Raw genomic sequence first — 3325 nt, forward strand, 5'->3', positions numbered from 1 at the left:
GGTTTCACCATGTTAGCCAGGCTGATCTTAAACTCCTGACCTCAGGTAATCCACCCACCTCAGCCTCCCCAAAGTGCCAGGATTACAGGTATAGAACAGGTTTCTAATATAAAGTTAGAAACAAATTCAATGGGTAGCTGCTTAATTTACTAAGAAAACAAAATAAGAACAGGAAATAAATGTGTCTGAATTTCCATCAAGGAAAACTTTAAAATGGAATATTTAAGTGCAAGTTACCTATAAAACATAATACGTATTTAAGAACATAAAAGCAATAAATGACCTCTAGATTGATTGATTGATCTATTAATTGTAACTTAAATAAAATATGTATATAACCTCCTTCCTCTAATTTTAAAATAAAGTAAAAATACTCATCAACATGTTGTCAAATATAATCCCTACTAATGGTATAGTGCAAATGATGCCAACCTGTCTTTTAAGCTAAGTGAATGGAGCCACTTGCTGATTGAATAAATAAACACAGTGTTCCAGAAAACATAGCCAGCTGAATTGTAACATCTCTGAAACTTTTTCTCTTTACACAAGGCTAGGCATTGAGTCACACAACATATCAAATGCATCTTCTCTGTAGTGTATTGGGTATCATTTAAAAAAAAAATTCTGACCATCGGATTATCCTTGTAATTATAATGCAAGAGAGAAACAAAATCTGTTGATTTTATAAAAGTTACCTTGATGAAATATTTATTTGATTCATTAAAGTCATTTAGACCAAAACTAACTAAAAAAAATTAACAATGTGGAGCTCCACATTTTGTTTCTACCATTAAACTTACTTAGAAAAATGGTCCAGTGTAGCACTTGAAAAAACAAAGCAGCATATATTCTATATCTAAAGTTTCATTTTCAGCTCTGAATTTTATCTGTTAAAACTAGTGGGTCCATAAAGTATAGAGAGATGTGTGACTGAAGAATAAAAAATTCTTGATCCTAGTCCCCATTTTGTAAATGGGTGGAAGCATAGTCTTGGGTAGTAACTTTTCTGAACCAATGTCTATATTTCTACAATTAGGTGCTAGATTAAATAGTCTCACATCTTTCACATTTCTTATTAGCAAGAAGTTCTTCTTTATATCTGTGCTTAGTCTCTTTTGCCCTACTTTTTAAACATCTTTTATATCAGTAGAAATTTCAAAAATTTTGTCTTTTCATTATATCTTTATCATTCTAGTACAGTATTCTTATTCATCTTGTTTCATAATGAATACTTATCATATTGATAAGTCCTTAGATTGCAAAACAGTCTAGTTCATTGCTTATTTGGAATTCTGATTCAGTTTTTAATAATGGTAAAAGTAGTCATAGATAATAAAGTGTTACCCAGTACCTATTATGTGTAATGCATGGACTAGATATAAAATTCCTATTCTTAAAAAGTTTAAAAGTTTGCAGATGAGACAGATATACAAGCATTAATTTATAATACAAATGAATCAAATGAATGAGAAATAGTGGCACACACACAAATGTATGAGCATTATGTTATCTATGTATGATGAAGAATACTTCAAGAAGAGAGAGGTATTTTAAGTATTCATCTTAATTAGATGCTGTAGTCCACTGCCAGATACCCTCTTTATGACCTAAGTACTTATTTCTCCCAGTTACAGCTCTTAACTGCTCACATATGAATCTCTCCCCAGTAAATGCCCTAGGTCAAAGGAATGTGACTGGTGCAAGTTTAGGCCTCTTTTCTGCAAGAAAATCAATAAAAAGAAGGGCTACAGAGTTTCACCTATTGACCTTAACTCCCAAGTTACCAGCTTAGAGTTTCCATGGAATTAACTGGGACCTCCGTTGTAATTGCATATCATTTTAAATCTCCCTTTACACAAACCCGATTCCCTTATTCCCTTGCAGGTATTGATCCTAAGAAAGCGCTCTCCAATAAATCAAAGGCAAAACAATCTGCATCTGAGGGTCTATTTTCTGGGGAACCTCACAAATAACATTAATGCTAGGAGTAGTCCAAAAAAGTAAGCTCTAAAACGATTCTGGAACTGGATTTTTTGCTGGCTGGTTGGCAAAGAGCTTCTATGACCAGGAGTGAGTGAGGTACTCTGCATCCCATAGAAGTGTAATTGTTAAAACTTTCACCAGTAGTTCAGTGGGTTGGGCTATAGGAGTAATGGAATGCACAGGTGAGTACAATGTTAAGTCATTTGAAAAGTCTGGGAAAAGCAATAGTCATACTAACTACAGAATTGGATGACTACTTTAGGGGTTAATAGAGACTTTAAATAAAGACAATGAAGGCTGAAGGTGATTAATCACCTGTTTAAGGCCAAATGTGAATCCAAAAGACTTAAAGGTGGTATATAAAGGGACTTGCATCTCCTTAAGCCCAAAAGTTAGTTACGTGTAGGATCCAGCTCAGAATTATAAGGGTGGTGGAGTTCTAGAGAGGGTTGAATTCTCATTCCAGGAAAGTCTGCTATGCCACAATAAAGGCCTTTCAGAGGAGCTGTACACTGTGACTTGTAAAAGGACAACATGCATCTACACATTAACATGTTCTGAATCCCCAGATCCCCGGTAACCCTCTGGATTTGCAGAATTGGCCCTCTCTTCTCTATTAAAGGGTAGCATACTGTAATTTATGCATATTGATTAAAGCAATGTTCTCATCACTACACCAGCCTGTGAAACCAGCAGAAGGGGGCTGTACCCTGTACTAAACACAGGCCGGTGTTAAGTGTCTGTGGCTTTTCTAGGTACACGGTGCAAGCTGTTGGTGAGCTGAACATTCTGGGGTCTGGAGGACAGTGGGCCTCTTCTCATATCTCCACTAGTCAGTGCCCCAGTGCAGACTCTGTGTGGGGTTCCAACCCCAAATTTTCTTACATACTTCTCTAGCAGAAGTTCTCCATGGGGTCTCTGCCCCTGCAGCAGATTTCTGGCTGGAAATCCAAGTGTTTACATACATTCTCTGAAATCTGGGCAGAGGTTCCCAAACCTCAGTTCCTAACTTCTGTGCATCTACAGGCCTAAACCACATGTAAATTTCCAAGGTTTTGGGCTTGCACCCTCTGAAACAATGGCCTGAGCTATACCTTGGCACCTTTCTGGAGTGACTGGCATACAGGGCACCAACGCCTGAGGCTGCACACAGAAGGGGAAGCCTGGACCAGTTCCAAAAAACAATTTTTCCCTTCTAGGCCTCCAGGCCTGTGATAGGAGGGGCTGCCAAAAAGGTCTCAGAGGATGTCTGGAAGACATTTTCCCTGTTGTTTTGACTCCTCCTTGCTTATGCAAATTTCTGCAGCTGGCTTGAATTTCTCCCCAGAAAACTGGTTTTTCT

General features: G+C 37.4%; 1 long non-coding RNA gene across 1 annotated transcript in view; it reads right to left on the minus strand.

Moving 5' to 3' along the window:
- The window catches only part of LOC108306759, a 10628-nt gene extending 7771 nt beyond the window's left edge, over nt 1–2857 (minus strand). Inside the window, exon 1 of the long non-coding RNA XR_001826266.1 lies at nt 2770–2857. This is a non-coding gene — a long non-coding RNA (uncharacterized LOC108306759). The remainder of the gene's footprint in view (nt 1–2769) is intronic.
- Nucleotides 2858–3325: the final 468 nt, after the last annotated feature.

The sequence above is a fragment of the Cebus imitator genome, unplaced genomic scaffold (genome assembly GCF_001604975.1).
Source record: "Cebus imitator isolate Cc_AM_T3 unplaced genomic scaffold, Cebus_imitator-1.0 Scaffold74, whole genome shotgun sequence".
In the NCBI taxonomy this organism is placed as follows: Eukaryota; Metazoa; Chordata; class Mammalia; order Primates; family Cebidae; genus Cebus; species Cebus imitator.